This window comes from Neofelis nebulosa, chromosome 1, assembly GCF_028018385.1.
Source record: "Neofelis nebulosa isolate mNeoNeb1 chromosome 1, mNeoNeb1.pri, whole genome shotgun sequence".
Lineage (NCBI taxonomy): Eukaryota > Metazoa > Chordata > Mammalia > Carnivora > Felidae > Neofelis > Neofelis nebulosa.
In genome coordinates this window covers 7,569,209-7,587,066 of record NC_080782.1, presented here as the reverse complement: position 1 = coordinate 7,587,066, position 17,858 = coordinate 7,569,209, and the positions used below count along the sequence as shown (strand labels likewise).

The 17,858-nt window shown below is 44.9% G+C and overlaps 1 long non-coding RNA gene across 1 annotated transcript; it reads right to left on the bottom strand.

The window, feature by feature from the left end:
* Positions 1 to 1,900: 1,900 nt before the first annotated feature.
* On the bottom strand, positions 1,901 to 16,334 carry LOC131503799 (uncharacterized). The gene is made up of 3 exons (XR_009257619.1): positions 15,972 to 16,334; positions 8,362 to 8,514; positions 1,901 to 2,022 (listed from the first exon to the last, which is right to left on the bottom strand). It is a non-coding gene; the product is annotated as an uncharacterized LOC131503799 (long non-coding RNA).
* Between the last annotated feature and the right edge of the window lie 1,524 nt (positions 16,335 to 17,858).

Below are 17,858 nucleotides of genomic sequence, written 5' to 3'. Positions count from 1 at the left end.
ATATTTATATATGTAAATATATTGTATATTTATATATGTTTAATATATATGTTGTATACATTAAACATATATAAATAATATATATATTAAACATATACAAATATATATAAATGTGTGTGTATACAAACACACATACACACACACACACATATAAATATATTTATTTTATTTTATTTTATTTTTTAATTTTTTTTTCAACGTTTTTTATTTATTTTTGGGACAGAGAGAGACAGAGCATGAACGGGGGAGGGGCAGAGAGAGAGGGAGACACAGAATCGGAAACAGGCTCCAGGCTCCAGGCTCCGAGCCATCAGCCCAGAGCCCGACGCGGGGCTCGAACTCACGGACCGCGAGATCGTGACCTGGCTGAAGTCAGACGCTTAACCGACTGCGCCACCCAGGCGCCCCATAAATATATTTATTTTAGAAAATATCCTAAAATAAACAAATCTACTGACAAGACTGATTAAATCAAAAGAGGGCGACACAAATTCTGTTGGTGACAGAGGAGGCAAGGCCCACAGGGGACAAGTTTTACAAATTGTGAGAGACTTCCCTGACCAACTTCATGACAATGGACTGGAAGATTCTGCTGAGGTGGGGGCCCTGCTCGGTCCCGCAGCTACCCCGATGGCCTCTGCAAGCAGTGGGCACAGCAGAGACCAGCTGAGCTGGGGTGGTGGCTTCTCCAGCATTTATGACATGAGAGAAAGAACCGCACAGAGGTACAGACTAAAAAGCTGACAAATGTCACAGACACCGTAAAATCCAGAAAAATAACATGGAATTGTTATTAGTCGTAGTGGCAGTAATTGGCTGCCTGATGCACCTCTGCAGGGCTCGTTTCTGCGGGTTTTTCGTCTCTGTTACTGCCCTACTCCTATGAAAATAATTTGGTCATATCATTTTCTGCAGAGAGAATAGAAAACTAATTCTATCTTTCCTCTAGCAAGGTCGACAGAAATTTGTTTTTTATTATTGACGGTTGAGAAACGCTTCTCTCCACCACCTCTGATAAGGGATAAAGCCACAATGGTGGCTTTCCGCACAGTGCCTTGCCCCGTGGGTCCTCCCAGGGGGACTAGGGAGCTGTGCAGAGACCAGGGAAGCGGTCAGAGACCCTGGGTCTTTCCAGGGACCGGCAAGGGCACAGGATCAAGCCAAGCCCTGGGAGCCTTCGTCCCCCAATCTCTCTGGATGTGGCCTCACACAGCCACTGCCTGGTGGGCACGTCCAGCTGTCCAACCCCCCCCCCCCCCCGCCCAGGCCTTTCCTACATCCCCCCACCAGCGGGGTGTAAACATGACCCCCCCAGGCTGGAGCACTGCTTCATGCATGTGGGTCACGCATGTGAGTCCTCCCTGCATCCCGGGAGCAGGACGCAGCCAGTGTAAGCTTTATTCTCCTCACGGCCAGCCCACCTCTGAGTGGGAGCCAAGCTTGGAGCAGTTGGGGACAGCTCAGGACCCCGCACAAGGAGCAAGTTGGACTGCTTGTTGGTACAGGGCTTTACCGCCGTGGTCGTGCTTCTGGGTGTGTCCCACGTGTGTCCTTCCCCCGATCCCTCCTCACCACAGCAGGTGTCCTGGGACTGGCCGTCCATGGTCAGCATCAACCCTTCTCACTGCTTGTACCATGGCAAGAAGGTTCACTTTGTTTTTCCATCTGCCATCTTCCTGTTTGTTTTTTATACGTTTGATGCCTTTTTTTTTTGTTCGTCTGTTCCCCTAGTACCGCCTTCTTTGATGTTAAATATGCATACTTAAGGGTACCATTAGGATTCTCTTTCCATTTATTCACCTATATATGCTTTAGTTATTTTCATTGTGGTTGTTCTGGAAACACAATTTACCTCTTAACACATAAGAAGCTAGTTCCGACTAATACCAATTTCCTTTCCATAGTACGCAAAGATCTTGTTCTCCTACAGTGCCTTTCCCTCCCCGTCCTCTGCGGTGTTATTATCACAAATCACATCTGTGTACAGACAGACCTCAGAGATATCGTGGGTTTGGTTCCAGACTGCCACAAAAAAAAAAAGCAAAGCAAAAATTGCAATAAAATGAGTCACATGAATTTTTTGGTTTCCCAGTGTATATAAAAGTCATGATTACCCTATACTATAGTCTATTAAGTGTGCAATGGCATTATGTCTTTAAAGATGTACAGACCTTAATTTAAAAAATACTTGATTGGGGCGCCTGGGTGGTGCCCCAGTCGGTTAAGCATCCGACTTCAGCTCAGGTCATGATCTCGCAGTCTGTGAGTTCGAGCCCCGCGTCGGGCTCTGGGCTGACAGCTCGGAGCCTGGAGCCTACTTCGGATTCTGTGTCTCCTTCTCTCTGCCCCTTCCCGCTCATGCCTCTCTCTCTCTCTCTCTCTCTCTCTCTCTCTGTCTCTCTGTCTCTCTCTCTCTCAAAAATAGACATTAAAATTTTGAAAAAATACTTTATTGCTAAAAAATGCTAACCATTACCTGAGCTTTTGGTGAGTTGTAATCATTGATCACAGGTCACCTAACAAAAATAAGAAGAAGAAGAAAATTTGAAATACTGCGAGGACTACCAAATGTGACAGAGACCTGAAATGAGCAAATGCTGCTGGAAAAAACATATGATGAAATTTCTCCACTCGGGGTTGCCACAAACTTTCAATTATAAAAAACGCATGGGGTGCCTGGGTGGCTCAGTCCGTGAAATGTCTGACTTTGGCTCAAGTCATGATCTCACGGCGCATGGGTTCGAGCCCCACATCAGGCTCTGTGCTGACAGGTCAGAGCCTGGAGCCTGCTTCAGGTTCTATATCTCCCTCTCTCACTTGCACTTGTCTCTGTCTCTCTCTCTCCCTCAAAAATAAATAAACATTAAAAAAAACCCCACCATCATATCCAAGTGCAATAAAACAGGTATGACTATATATTGTGTGTCCATCAACACACATTTATAATTATTTCTTTATGCTAGTGTCACTTAAATTAGATAGGAGAAAAAGGCATAAAGTAAACATACCTTTACACTGTCGTTTATTTACCTATGTTGTTATTTTATTGGTGCTCTTTATTTCTTTGTGTAGATTCACAGTGCTGCCTAGTGGCCCTTAATTTCAGCCTCAAAGACTCTATTTAGTATTTCTTGTGGGAGGTCTGTTAGAGACGAATTGTCTCTGATTTTTAAATATGAGAATAGGAGTGCCTCGCTGGTTCAGTTGGTTGAGTGTCTGACTTCAGCTCAGGTCATGATCTCACCGTTGGTGAGTTTGAGCCCCTGATCGGGCTCACTGCTGTCACCCTGTCAGCACAGAGCCCACCTCGGATCTTCTGTCCCCTTGTTTCTCTGCTCCTCCCCCGCTTGTGCTCTCTCTCTCTCTCTCTCCCCCCCCCCAAGAATGAATAAATGAAAACATTAAACATAAAATAAAATAAAATATGAGAATATATTATTTCCTCCTGTGTTTCTGAAAGATAGTTTTCCCAGATGTAGAATTCTTTTGTTAAAAAATGCTTCTTTAATTTATTTTTGAGAGAGAGAGAGAGAGAGAGAGAGCAGGGGAGGGGCAGAGAGAGAAGGAGACAGGATACAGAGAATCCCAAGCAGGCTCTACACCGTCAGCACCGAGCTGATGACTTGGGGCTTGAACTCGCGAACCCTGAAATCACAACCTGGGCTGGAATCAAGAGTTGGACGCTCAACCAACTGACCCCCACCAGATATAGAATTCATTGTTGACAGTATATGTCTCTCAGGGCTTTGAATATGTCATACCACCAATATCTGCCATTCATGGTTTCTGGCCAGAAATCGGCTATCAATATAAATTAGGATTGCTTGTACAAAATCAGTCACTTCTCTCTGGCTGCTTTCAAAATTCTCTCTTGGTCTGTACTTTTGACAGTTTGAAGATGATGTGTATGAGTAGATGTCTTGAGTGTATCCTACTTGGAATTCATGGAGCTGCTTGGATGTGGAGACCAATGGTTTTCATCAAAATTTGGGAGTTTTCAGCCATTATTACTTCAGTCAAACATCCCTTCTGTCTCTTCCTCCCTTTCCACTCCTTTTGAGATTTCCTTTATTCGTGTGTGGAGAATCGTGACCGGCTTCCACAGGTTTCTGAGACTCTGTTCATTTTTCTTCATTTCCCCCCCTCTATGTTTCTCAGACTGGATAATCTCAATTGGTTAGCATCAAGTTCATTTCTTCTTTCTTCTGTCTGCTCAGATCTGCTGTTGAGCCATCTAGTGAATTTCTCATTCTAATTATTTGACTGTTGAACTGCAAAATCTCTATTTGATTTTTAAAATTATTTCTACTTCTTTATTGATATTCTCTATGTGGTGAGGCATCCTACTTTCTTTCAGTTCTTTACACGTGGCCTTCTTTGGCTCTTTGGATGTATTCAAACAGTATGTGTAAAGTCTTTGACAATGAAGTCCAACCTCTGATCCTCCTCAGACACGGTAGCTATTGATTACTTCCTCCTCCCCCTGCCCTGTGTATGGACCGAGCTTTTTTGTTTCTTTGCAGGTCCCACAATCTTCTTTGTTGAAAATCAGGCATTGAAAATCATATAATGTAGCAACTCTGAAAATAGGGTCTTTTTCTGCCTTCATCCTGGCTTGTTGTTATTGTTATTGTTGTTTGTTGTAGTTACTGTTTGTTTGTTTAGTGACTTTTCTGTACTCATTCTACCACTCCCAGCCCCCCAAATTGTGTTCTTTTTCTGAAGTCTCTACTCAGCTTAGTGGTCAGCTAATGATTGGACAGAGATTTCCTCAAATTCCTGGAGCCAGGAAGTCCCCCAGCATTTGATGAGGGCTCTGTATGTGTTTGGGGGCAATCCTTCAACACTCAGGCAGTTGACAATATTACCTTTACCTTCCCTTTCTGCCTGTGCAAAGCTTCAAGGTGAGCCAAAGGCGAGAACTTAGGACCCACTCCAGTTTTTATCCAAGCTTGTCACAACCCAGGGCACGTACACAGCTCTAACAGATGCGTGGCCGTCTAAACTCCCAGGAACACCTCAGAGCTTTTCTAAGACCCTGTGAACTCTTTTTCCCACCTTTCCCTCTCAGGTTTGCTTTGTCTATAGTGTGTCCTCACTGCATCCACCACCTCAGGCAATTAAAAGTTAAACATGTCCCTATCATGGTCTTCAACAAATACCCCTTGGGGAGAAGGCTTTTTGCACAGGGCAAGCTCTAAGGTCAAATACAGATAGCCTTGCAAGTAAGATCTTTCATGGAACCATGGGAGTGGTCAAATAGTGACAATTCTTCGGAACTGGGGTTTGCAAAAGCCCCAGCTCTGGTTTGTTACCTCCAGCGGCTGCTGGTTGCCCTGGGAACACAGGCTTTCACTTTACATGGTTGTTGTAGATCTGGAGAACAGAGGAGGGAGTAAGGCAAGCTAAATGCCACCAAGCTCCCTGACCTGGGACGTAGCCAGTTATTTTCTGATAAGCTCCTCAGGTGCCTCCACACCTTTGGTTAATTTCCAGGGTTCTGGAAAAGTCCATTCTGACCATTTTTGCCACTTTTCTCATTGATTTTATGGAGAAGAGAACTTCTGGCAAAGAGAATTGTCATTGATGTCATTTAACTTTCTTTTCATACATGAAATATCTTAATTATGCTGCTTTTCTGTAGCCCTGGCCTGACCTCATAGCTCTGTTTCTGAAGGGGTTTGGCCCTGATTCTTAGTACTTACCTACTCATCTCTAGGCCTAAGTTTTCACTGCCCCATCACATATATATCCCTAAAATAAGTTGGAATAAAATGGGTGCTTAGTGAGGCATCCAAGCTAATATATATATTGGCGCCCTTATTGTTCACGTAGAGAAGTTTTATCGTGAAGGATTTCATTCCCACAAAGTTGCAGCCAGCAGCATGAGCATCACCTGTGAGTTTCTTAGAGATGCACCCTCTCGGGCCCTAACCGAACCTATTTTAAACCAGAAACTGGGGGGCCCAACCAACTGTTTTGTTATGTACTTCAGGTAACTTTTATGTTCATTAAAGTTTAGCAACCACCAGAAAAAAGAAAAAGATATATTTTACACCAGTTAAACATTCCGATCGCCTGAGAAGGCCTCTATTCTCTACCTCTACTGAGTTGAGTGAAATTGGATGAATTACTTACTCTCACATACAGGCTTTATATCCAAATCTGTAAAGTGATGGGATTAATATGGAAGAGACCGTGGGGTTGGTTTTGTTTTGTTTTTGTGTGGCATCTGAATTATCAGCCTTGCTTAGAAGCACCTTCCCCACTCAATGGTTAAAAAACAAAGGCAGGGGTGCCTGAGTGGGTCAGTCCGTTGAGCTTCTGATTCTTGATTTTGGCTCAGGTCATGATCCCGTGGTCGTGAGATCAAACCCCACACTGGGCTCTGCAACGAGTGTGGACACTGCTTGGGATTCTCTCCCTTCCTCTTTCTCTGCACCCTCACCTCAAAATAAATAAATAAACTTAAAAAAAAACACACAAAAGCGTAATTCCTGTATCTTATTATGTCATTAAATGGATTTTATCTTTCATCTAGATCTTTAATCCATCCTGAAATCATTGAAAACTTTTGCATAAATGCACATATATACCTTTTTCTTGTTTAAATTGTCAGCCTTTTGTCCAAGTATCATCTATCATATATCAAAACCCAAGTATTTTTCATTTGGTTTCTGGATCCTAGGTTCTGTTTTGCCCAATTTGTCTATTCCCATGCCATACTGTTTTGATTAGAGTAGCTTTAACACACATTTAAGCATCTAGAAGATAAACTCCTTTTAATAGTCTTTTCCAAAACATTCTCAGAAATTATCAAGCTTATCCTTCCATATAAAATGTACAATTAATTTGTCCAATTCCAAAACAATGTTCATACGCAACCATTGGAATTCTGACTAGCGTTGCACGAAATATATGCACTTGTTTGAGAAGCATTTACAATGTTCAGTCTTCCCATTCAGGGATGTGTGGACATGTCTTCATTTATGAAAACCTTCCTTTATGTCTTCTGTAAAATATTAATATTGAAAGATGTATTCTAGCCCTATGACTTCCTTGATAAATTTATTTTTAGTCATTCTATAGTTTTAGTAGCTGTCATGAATGGAATCTTTTACCATTTCAATTTCTAAATGTTGTACTAGTGGTGAGGAAAGCTGTTGAGGCTTTCAAATATTTATCTTACCCAGTGACATTTTCATGTGCTTGCGTTTTTTAAAAAATGAGTTTGAAGAGATTTTCTTTTTAGTTAAGCCTCCTGAGTTTTCTAGGTACAAAATCATATTCTCGGCCAAAAGTGGAAGTGCCTTCACCTCTTTTCCAAAATTTACACCGTTCACTTGCTTCTGTCTTCTTGCATTAGCTGAACCCTCCCAAACCAGACTGAATTTTAGCAGAAGGTACCCCGTGGCTTGTCTTGTTTCCAGCTGCCATAGGTATGCCTTTCGGATTTTACAATTTCATACCATGTTTTATGGTGATCTCTGGTTATCATTTAAAAGTCATTTTAGGGAGTTTTTATTTTTATCAGAAGTATTTAATCAGAAATCGTGTTTTACTTAAAGTCTTTAATCACACCATTTTCTTCTCAATTAGATCAAAAAATTTTTTTTTCAGGATCAGATGATTCTTTACTCAAATTATTTATTAATATAATTAAATACACTGTTAAATTCCCTAACATTGAATAATTTCAGCCAATGTAAAATAAAATTTTTGTATAGTGGGTGTAGTAAAAGGTAATTTTATTTACAAGAGAAATGCATACAAATTGCATACTGTATAACATACATGTTATATACATATATGCAATATGGAATATAGGTGATTTTTACTGAATAATAAAAAAGTATGGGGCGCGTGGGTGGCTCAGTCGGTTAAGCATCCGGCTTCGGCTCAGGTCATGATCTTATAGTTCATGGGTTTGAGCCCCGCATAGGGGTCTGTGCTGACAGCTCAGAGCCTGGAGCCTGAGAATTCGGATTCTGTGTCTCCCACTCTCTCTGACCCACCCCCACTCACACTCTGTGTCTCTCTGTCTCTCAAAAATGAATCAACATTAAAACAATTTTTTAAATAAAAAAGTAGAAAATAGACAAAGGCTCTGAATATGCAAAACAAAGATGAAAAATACAAATGACCAGTAAACGTGAGAAAACATATTCAATCTCACCAATAATCTTTAAAATATAAATTAAAATGAGGTGCGGTTTGCCTTTCAAAATGGCAACGTCTAAAAAGACTATTCACATCAAGTGCTAGAGACAATGGGAAAACTTGGCATCTTCATGCATATGTAGTGGGAGAATGAGTTAGTCTAACCTTTTAAAATAAAACTCCGTAGGGGTGCTTGGGTACCTCAGTTGGTTGAGTATCCAACTCTTGAGTTCAGCTCCGGTCATGATCCCAGGGTCATATGATCGAGCCCTGCATCCGGCTCTGCACTATAAGAGTCTGTCTCCCTCTGTCCCTCCGTCCTGCTCATGTGCCCCCTCTCTCACTCAAGTAGAACTGTAAAACATAAATAAAATAGAATATCATTTTGTTTCACATATTAACATGGTTGATATGTAGATGTGATAATCCAGCAATTTCACTGCTAGGAATCTATACAAAAATCACAGCGTGAACTGGTCAAGATAAATGTGTCAGGGTTTTCACTGCTACCTTGCATACAAGAATCAAAAGAGGAAAATCTCTTAAATGTAAATCAGTAGGGGGTTTGGTTAGCAAATTATGGTGAAACATACAATTCCACGGACTCTTGCAGAGTGGTTAACGGGAAAGAGTGGGTCTAAGCTACCCGGTGTGTATATACCAGAGTCCCATTCTTAAACATAAAAATGTATCATTGCTTGTGTGCATATAGACTCTGGGGACATGTTTTAATAAGGATAGTTAGCCAGGATCAGACCAGGTTATTAGTTGCCAGGAACAGTAGTTAATTACGGTGGATCTAGCAGAAAAGAGTAGACCGAGGAACACGCAGTATCCTTGAGACATCTGCAGAAATCAGCTCGCTGCCTCCAGGGTCTCTGCCCTAAACCACGCACAGGAACAGGTCTGCAGCGGGACCTTTGCCGCCACTGAGTCGGGCACGTTACAGTTTGCACTGCCACAAGGCTCAACCGCCCCTGCTGCTGCCCCAGGTCCCACGTCACTTCTGTTCCAGGAACCAGCCAGGCAAACACCCTTGTCCCAGGAGCCAGATGCTACCACTGAAGTGGATGCCATCGGACCCTCCTTCCTTAGGCTGCTCCCCTGCAAAGCAGAGCCTGTGTGTGAGGACCAGCTTGATGGAGCCTGGAAGCATTTGAGATTCCGCTGCCGAGACCTGGGACCCCAGGTCCTCTCTGTTCTGCCTTGGGGAAGTGGGACTCAAGGACTCTACCTCCTTCTGTCCCCTACCAGTCCTCCAGCCCCCCACCTGCTTTACAGCAGGGTCACCTGCTCTCCTCCCAGAATGTTAGCTCCACAAGGAAAGGTACTACTGGTCTGAATGTATGTGTCCACCCCGAATTCATATGCTGACATCCTAACGCCCCAACATGATAGTATGTGGAGGTGGGGCTTTGGGATGCAGTGAAGGGCGATCGTGAAGGTGGAGCCCTCATGTATGGGATTAGTGCCCTTATAGAAGAGGCTCCACAGAGATCCCTCGCTCCTTCCATCATGTGGGGACACAGCGAGAAGTTGCGAGCTGTGAACCGGGAAGAGGACTCAAACTAGAACTTGACTATACTCGCACCTGGCACCTTGATCTTGGACTTCCCAGCCTCCAGAACTGTGAAACACACATTTCTATTATTGATAAGCCACCCAGTCTGCCATAGTTTGTCACAGCAGCCTGGACAAGGGAGAGACGCTGTCTAATTCACTGGCAACATCAACCCAGAGATTGTACCTCAGAGACCTTCAGTAGGTAGGGATTGCAGGGATGATGCATGGCATTAGCTTGTAAGACCACCAGCCGGAGTGCGGTATTGAATAGCCTTGCTTCCTCTGTAGTTCTCTGCAAGCTCCTTTCCCGTGGAATCTAGCTCTTGTTGAACTACTGTCACTCAAACATGAAAGGAAGCTGATTTCGTTATTGGTCCTGTGACTACACCGGCCCTTTTCTCCATACCTTCCTCTTCATTCAGTTCCCTGTCTCCAATGTCCTCACGCTACTAATGAACCAGCTTAGGACAACCAGCCGAGCAGATCTGTCATAGGTGTCTCTGGGCGTCTTTGAACAGCATCATCAGTGATTCAAAACTCTTCATCTGCCTACTCAGGGGCACATTATCCACCTACACTCTTCCAATCGCTCCTAATAGTTCTTAAGCGGGCTCTGCTCTTTGCTTTACATTTTCCAGAGAAGCTACTTACAGATGTCTAGTCCTCAGATCAGCAACAAAGAAATGTCCGGAATGCATTCCTCCTCCTCCTCCTCCTCCTCCTCCTTCTTCTTTAACCAGTTGAAGCCTATACACGAAGTCCAGGCAGTTTATACAACTTCAATATCCAAAAGCACAGCTGTTGCTAGAAGGAAGTGCAATGTCAATGTCATACAGTGTTCCTACAGAGAAATCGCTCATGGGCTTGCAGACCTCTTTCTTTTTGTTTTTGTTGTTTTTGTTTTTTTTAATATGAAATTTATTGTCAAGTTGGTTTCCATACAACACCCAGTGTTCATCCCAACAGGTGCCCTCCTCAATACCCATCCCCCACCCTCCCCTCCCTCCCACCCCCCATCAACCCTCAGTTTGTTCTGTTTTTAAGAGTCTCTTGTGTTTTGGCTCCCTCCCTCTCTAACCTTTCTTTCTTTCTTTCCTTCTTTCTTTCTTTCTTTCTTTCTTTTTTTTTCCTTCTCCTCCCCCATGGTCTTCTGTTAAGTTTCTCAGGATCCACATAAGAGTGAAAACATATGGTTTCTGTCTTTCTCTGTATGACTTATTTCACTTAGCATCACACTCTCCATCCATGTTGCTACAAAAGGCCATATTTCATTCTTTCTCATTGCCACGTAGTATTCCATTGTGTACATAAACCACAATTTCTTTATCCATTCATCAGTTGATGGACATTTAGGCTCTTTCCATAATTTGGCTATTGTTGAGAGTGCTGCTATAAACATTGGGGTACAAGTGCCCCTGTGCATCAGTACTCCTGTATCCCTTGGATAAATTCCTAGCAGTGCTATTGCTGGGTCATAGGGTAGGTCTATTTTTAATTTTCTGAGGAACCTCCACACTGTCTTCCAGAGCGGCTGCACCAGTTTGCATTCCCACCTGCAAGTATCTGAGTGTGGTTTTGATTTGTATTTCCCTGATGAGGAGCGACTGCAAGGCTGGTTCAACATTTGCAAATCAATCAATGTGATACATTGACCACACCAAGACTCTTGGCTAAGAAAACACTCCAAACTTTTCCAGCTTTGATCGAAACAAACAAACAAACAAACCAAAAACCCAAATGTTATATTTCCTTGTCTGGCTGCTTAAAACTGTATCCTGAATCACTGTTGGATTATACATACACTGTGTCAATATTAGTTCAAAAGTTGGCCTTGCATCTTGTTTCAGCCATCTCTTCGCCGATTAAATCAAATGTCTGATTGTACCTTCACCTTTTGATGCCAATTGCTACAAGCCGCTACGGTTCTGTCGCGCGAGGAAAATAAAGGTGAACATTGTTTCCATTATCCATTCCATGCTTGAAGCCGGGTGGAACATCACAGGAGAAATGAAAAAAATTAAAGTTTGCCACAAAGAATCTGCGGTCGGGGAAATCATGAGTAGGGCTGGATGACGTGGTTTGTACTAGAGCAATTGAAGAGAAATATTTCCACGAGATAGACCTTTAAAGAAGATGACGGTGATCTCTGTTAGCCCTGCCAGGGACAGGAGCACCAGGGTGGAAAATAGAGCACCGCGGACAAACATGGATCTGGGACAGAGTAGTAGCAGGACAGGGACTGCAACCAGGATGTGAGAGGATTAAGGCACAAAGGAAATATGATCGTTTGGAACTAGACAGCTTCTGCTCTTACAAGCATCTAGGTGGAGGGGGAAGGAAACACGACCTATTTTCTCCATCTTGTCAGAATTGCACGACTTTTCCAGGACACACACTGGGTGGAGGAAAGATGAAACCTATGTAACCCCAGAGGGAAATCCATTGTCCATCATGACAAAGCCAAGCAGACATAGGTGTTGCTCAGTCTTATTGTTGGGTGCTGTGGTTGTTTTTAATGTTTATTTATTTTGAGAGTGAGACAGGGAGAGTCCATGGAAGCGGGGAAGGGACAGAGAGAGAGAGAGAGAGAGAGAGAGAGTGAATCCCAAGCAGGTTCTACCTTCTCAGTGTGGATCCCAATGGGGGGCTCGATCCCACGAACCGTGAGATCACGACCTGAGCCAAAATCAAGAGTTGGATGCCTAACTGACTAGCCACTGAGGGGCCCCCGTTGGGTGCTACTTTTAAGGCAGAGATACTCTGCCTACAAAGGGGCTTCAGGCTCCAACTTTCAAAGTTCCTGGCAGTGTCCCTGTTCTGTTTCACAGCTCAGGCCAGTGGCATCCTCTTCCTCTTCGTGACCGTGCGGCACCTGCACCCCGCTTCTAGGACTGGAACTTGTCTTCTGTGGCCGGTGCTGCCCTGGTGGTCCAGATGCCTTTCCTGGGCCAGCGCCCCGGGGCCGTGTGAGCTTTGGTTGCTAATGATCCACCGATGCCCCCTCACTTCCCACAGCTTCTGCTGCCTGGAGCCCTCATTGGCTCCTACAGCAGCCACAGCAAAGTACCACAGACCCATGACTCAAACAACAGAAACTTATTTCCCTCCAGTCCTAAAGGCTGGGAATCCAAGACCAAGGTGTCGGCAGGATCGGTTTCCCGAGACCTTCTTGGCTTGCGGATGGCCGCCTCCCTCCCGTGCCTCTGCTCCGTCTTCCCTCTGTACCTGTCTGTGTCCTAATCTCCCCTTCTTTCGGGAACAACAGTCATGTTGAATGAGGGCCCACCCATACGGCTTCATTTGACTTTAATCATCTCTTCAAAGGCCCCAACCCCAAATGCGGTCACATTCTGAGGTCCTGGGAGTTAGGATTTTAACACATGAGAGGAGGGAACACAATTTAGATCATAACAGGCCAGACGCTTTTTTTTTTTTTTTTTTTTTTTAAAGGAAACGTTCTAAAGCTATTTGGAGTCTGGTCATTAACATCCTCTGAGTATTTGACCTCCCCACCCCCCCAACCCACCAGAGCAACTTCCTGGTCTCTAAACCTGCAACCACGAGAATTTCACTTCTAAAACTATACCTGCTTCCCTAGAAAGAGGCATTCTTCTCCAGGGCCACCAAAGACGTGATCAGGGAGGAGCAGGACACGGAAAAGGAAGCCCCCCCAGGAGCACAAAGGGAGTCATGGAGAAAGAGGACAGACAGGCCCTTCAAAGTTGTACAACAAGGCTGTCCGAGACCTCACCCTCCTGCAGGACAGAGCTGCTGTCGCTCAGCAGGTGGTTCAGGCCACCAACCAGTGACTGCCTGTGCCATCCCGACTCACCCCATTCCTGAACATGAGTTCAGGAAAAAGAAGAGACGGGATGGGACCAGCACGGCCCCATTTCCTGTAGCTTCCGTGGCTTTTCCGCAATTCCTTACTGAGTGGAAGGTCGGTCAAATGCTTGGGGTTCTGCGTGGTGGGCGTTGGGCTGAATATGAGCCCCAGAGATGCCCACTCCCAATCTCTGTTCTTTGTGCTCCTCTGCCTGGTGAAAGGGACTTTGCAGATGTGACTAAGTTTAAAAAATTTGAAATGGGGAGGTTATCCTGGAATATCTGAGTGGCTTCGACGTAATCACAGGATCCTTCCGAGGGAACCCGGGGGTGGTGGTGGCGGTCAGAGGCAAAGATGCTGTGACGATAGAAGCAGAACCCAGAGAGGAGAGAAGACGCGGTCCCACTGACTGCGAAGGCCGAAGAAGAAGCCCCAAGCTAAGAAATGTGGGTGGCCTTTAGAAGGCAAAGAACAGATTCTGCCTCCGAAGAAACGCGGCCCTCCCAGCATGTCGACTGGGGCCTGGCGAGACGGGTTTGGCGCCTCTGACCTCCAAACTGCGAGATCATCGATTTCTACTGTTGGAAATCACCAAGTCTGGGGTCATTTGCGATGGACTCCGTGGGAAACGAATGCAGCATGTAGCAGATATGAATGTGTGTCCGGAGCATTAGCCCAAGAAACATCACATTATTTAATTTCTGGAGCGTGTATCGTATTAGAAATACAAAATCCCATCTCATATTTAAATTAGAACTAACTGGCAAGAAGGGGGATGACGAAGAACTGTGGACTGTTGTCATCACTGATCCCTCCCTTGTTCTGGACTAAGTGATCCCGAGAATTTACCCAGGATCCCCCAGCTTCCATCTGGGATGGGAACGGCTGTGCTCTCCCTGTCTCAACCTGTCGTCCACGCTAACAATTCCGGGGTCAGCACATTCTTTTTTTTTTTTTTTTTCAGTAAAGAGCCAGATAGTAAATATTCTAGACCTCGCCATCTCTGTCTGTTCTCCGCTCTTGCAGCGTGAAATCTGTCGTAGGTAATGTGCAAACAAGAGGACGGGCTACGTGCCAACAAAACTCAGTTTACAAAAACAGGCTGGGGCCACATATGGCCTGCCAGCCCCCATAGGCCACCCAGAGGCGGGCAAACTGCCCCTCGCAACGTCTGCTCCCTGCGACGAATTTGGTGACTGGGACCTTTTATGCAGCCTCAAAGGGCACAGGTCTTAGGGGTAAGTCCTCAAGCCACCACAGACTCCCTTTGTAGGTGACCCCCAGATGGGGTGCTGCCTGGGGTCCAGGTCTCCCAGCAGAACTCGGTCCTACCTCCCCTGCCCAGCCCCAGAGACGCCCGTGCTCTGTGGGTAGGTCCCCTCTCCTCATGCTCCCCCTTCCTTACCCCTCTACTTCTGCACGAATCCAGCTCTTTCCCTCCAGGAGTCCCTTTGCCATTTGATAACAGGAAATAAGCTTCTTTTCCTCTCATAACCGGAGAAGAAGAATTAATGTCCTCCATCAGGTTATCCTGTCCTTCCACGTTACTCAACCTGTTGGAAATATGGTTAGACTTGGGTCGATCGCTTAGTAAGCTGTAGGTAGTTTTCATTCTATACGAAGGTTCAGTCATCATCAGCCAATCCTTTTGTTGCCTTAATAAGTCACAAGCTACAGCACCCCACAGACGACAATGCAGATAAACATCTAACTCCTGAGCCATATAATTGAAAACTACAGCCTGGATTCTCGTGGCTGGAGCTGGGAGGCCGCATGACCAGCTTTCCTTACATGACGGCCCATTAGCCGGGTCCATGGCTGTCGGGGTGCCCCCCTCATGCCGTCCTTGACCTTTCCCTGCTCTTCCACTCTCCTCTGCAGGTTGTCGTCTGGTTCTAGGAATCCCCACAGTCGCTGGTCCGGCCAGGATTGCTGTGGTGGATGTGAACAAAGCCAGGCTGAATAGGCTTATACAGAGGAGACAAAGGGACTGTCCTGGGTTGGAGCCACCTGCCTTTCCCTAGCATCAAAACAAAACAAAAATAAGCTATTTAGAGCCTAGTAAATATACATCCACTCTTTGGCTTGCTTGTCCACGCTAAGCTGACGGCTAATTTTTAGCATTTGGACAAATGTCTCCAGTCGCTGCGTATGGGGTTTCATTATACTAAAGAAAACGTTTAATGGGTTCGTCTTGAACAAAATGGCGCCCTTAAGGGTAATTTTAAGAAGATTTTTATTCAACAAAGCTTTTTATTTGAAAGTAATAAACGTACAGCTTCAAAAGAAAATTGTTAGTAAAGGTTGTACAAGTGGCAAAGTACTCTATTTCCTTTCCCCTTTGTTCTCTTGGTATTCAACCTTCACTCACCCACCTACACTTATTGAAGAAGAGTCTTTGCCTAATGACACAGTAGCTTACCTTCCCTGGCAAGACTGAGGAATCAACAGGAGGGAAACAAAGGCATCTGGAAATCACAGGCAGGCTTATCATCAAATCATATTTCTTGAGCATCCAGAAGGGGGAAAGCACTGTGCCAAGGAACGTATGAGCTGAGTGAATGGAAAAACAGCAGAGACCCACGGGGGAGGCAGATTAATCTGTTGACCAAGAAAACAAGCTAACAACTTCCGCTTCTACAAATTTTAAAAAGAAACAGCACGGAGGTCTATGGTGGTAGCACAAAATGATTTTCCTCATATTCTAAGAATCTGCTTCAATTAACTTATCTGGAGAAGTTGAAGACTCAAGGGTTCGAAAGTAGGAATGACGGACTGTTATTCTTTTCCATCGTTACACAATTTTCCTTTCAATGGACTCACAACAGGACAGTGATGACAGAGCCATGCTGGCATTGTTGACTTTTGTCAACTGACTTTTGTCAGTTACTCAAATTAAGGAGAAAGGTAAGTATTGACTGTCCCATCGAAAACACCAGAAATAAAGGTCACACTCATTTTTGTTAATTTGAGAAATAAATTTGGGATTTCTCCTCACCTAGTAATTCAGGAATTGCACTCTGCTGAACACACTGATACCCTCTACTTAATGAGTGTTGCCCCAACAATAACTGGACAGAAAACTGGAGTTGGAAAGGCAGGCAGTGGATAACAGGATTCATTCCTCGCAAGGCACTTACCTAATCCCCTACATAAAGTCAGACACCACCCGCAGATCCTTTGTTTTTCTTCATAAAGTAGGAGCTGTGGGCAGTAGGGTAACTTGCTTCCATCACTTGGGAACTGGCCAGCTTTCTGGATGCTACTGCTCAGGTGAGAGAGAGAAACTGCCAGGCTATTCCGGTGTGCAGAAGCAGCGGGGCGTCCGGGGGAGTCTGCCAGGCACTTCTCACCTTCTCAAGAGCCACCTGTCATCACAGAGAACGTTTATTCTTTTTTTTTGCCACACACAACTAAAAAAAAATTAATCTGTCCTTTGTTGCGGTGCAAATGCCCGTAAGATTCCAATGCTCCGCGAGAAAAATTAAGAACTGAGAGACTGGTACTTAATAAATCAGAAGACCACCTTAAAATAAAGCTTAGTTCCATGGACTTGGCCAAGAAGGGAGAAGGTGGGCAGGGGAGAAGAGGCAAATCGAAAATGAGAGGAAGAGGAAGAGAAAGCTCAAAGGGGATGAGTGAGGGGGTAAAAAGAGGGAGAACAGGAAAAAGCACGTCTCAGTCCATTCAGGCTGCCGTAACAAAACACCATGCCCTGGGCGGCTCTAACAACAGACCGTTTCGTCTCACAGGTCCGGAGGCTGGAAGTCCAAGGTCAAGGTGTTGGCAGATTCAGTGTCTGGTAAAGGCCCAATTCCTGATTCACAGATGGTTGTCTTCTTGCTGTGTCCTTGCATGGCAGATGGGACAAGGGAGCTCTCTGAGGTCTCTCTTATAAGGACCTAACCCCTTTCACGAGGGCTCCCCCCTCCTGACCTAAGTCACGTCCAGGAAGACCCCACCTCCAACCATCCTCGTACTGGGGTGAGGTTTCAACACATGAGTTCTGGAAGGACACGTTCTGTCTGGAGACAGGTACAGAAGAATGATGGGAGGGAGGAGAAGAGACTCGATGTAGAGAAGCCGGCCACTGCGAGAGGGCAGAGGGTCGTGAGTAGAGGAGAGTGAGCCTAAGACCAGACATAGAGGCTAGTGGGAGCTGTACTTGAGGTGCCCCTGCTCCCGACCACCGTCCTTGGAATACGTTGTTGTCATTAACAACTGCCACACTGACTTTCTTTTTTTTTTTTAAATTTTTTTTTTTAATGCTTATTTTTGAGAGAGACAGAGATAGAATGTGAGTGGGTTA